We start from the raw sequence: 1,277 nt of genomic DNA, 5'->3' as shown, positions 1-1,277 counted from the left end.
TTTACATAAGAATATAGAGAAAAAATCCTTTAAAATATTCTTCTAAAGAACAGAGTCTTCTAAAGAACAGAGTCCCGTGGGGATCCGGGTTAGAATAGGTCCTTAGTATCCCTTGCTTGTGGTAAAAGGTGACTAAATGGGGCGGTCCTTCAGATGAGACCATATAAACCGAGGCCCCTTGTCACAGCAGGTGTGGCACGATAAAGATCCCTCCCTGCTCAAAGGCCGTAAGTGCCGAGCATAGGCCAAAATTTGCAGCTCTTCACTGGCAATGGTGACGTCTCCATATCAGTGAAATATTCTAGAGATGGATGTTAAACAGTATACAATCAATCAATCAATCTAAAGAACAGAAAAGCCAGTAAGTTATATATATATATATATATGGAAGCATTTTCTTGTAGTGTAGTTTTGCTCAAATCATGACCCCCCCCCCCCCCGGTATAGAGTGGGCCCAGAATAAAAGTGTTCAAACTTGTAAGGAAAAACTCACAGTTAGTCAAAAATAAGTACCCTGTTAGCATCCTTAGTGTAGATTCAGTTATCTTCAATCATACCCCTCTCTCTCTCTCTCTCTCTCTCTCTCTCTCTCCCTTACAGGGAGAGGTCAGGACCACATATGCTTTTAAGCTTTTCAATACAAAGCTGATTTTTGATTTTTATCCAAGCCAGGTGAGTGATGTGGCCCTGGGTCTCTTGTTAAATCATTTATCTACACATATATATACAGTATAACTCGGTTATAACAAACTAGGACCTGTAAAAGTACTCTGCTATATAATTCGTTATATCCATATTTGTTATTTTGTAATAATTTAATTTTGCTTGTATTCTTGCCTCTCATTGGTTGATTTCCAAAAAGGAACGCATAACATTTTGTATAATCTGGTTTGGTATGGGGACACACCCCCTTGACAACCAGCATAATCATCGGTATCCATCAAGCCCCTCATTTCCAGTCCTTGGGATACATGGAAAATTCCAGATTTAATGAATGTACCTTTAATTTCAAACAGTTACTCGATCTTACCTCATGTAAACAAGCATCATGGCTGCTAGATCTATGTATCAGTTTTTACCTCCCCTCGATTCCCATCACTTCCGTTACTACGGTTGTATTATTGCTCGGTAAATTTGAACTCATAAAAACAACACAATTTTACACCCCCAGTTGTTTAATTATTTTAAAATTAAATTATAAGGAATGACTCTAATTCTTGGCCAAATTATCGAGTATAATATGGTTTGGGTCAGTTTACGCTTTTTTATAATCCGCT

This window comes from Saccostrea cucullata, unplaced genomic scaffold (assembly GCF_032062105.1).
Source record: "Saccostrea cucullata isolate Sc308-1 unplaced genomic scaffold, CSIRO_AGI_Scuc_v1 ctg14532, whole genome shotgun sequence".
Lineage (NCBI taxonomy): Eukaryota > Metazoa > Mollusca > Bivalvia > Ostreida > Ostreidae > Saccostrea > Saccostrea cuccullata.
Note: the sequence above shows the minus strand (reverse complement) of the source record.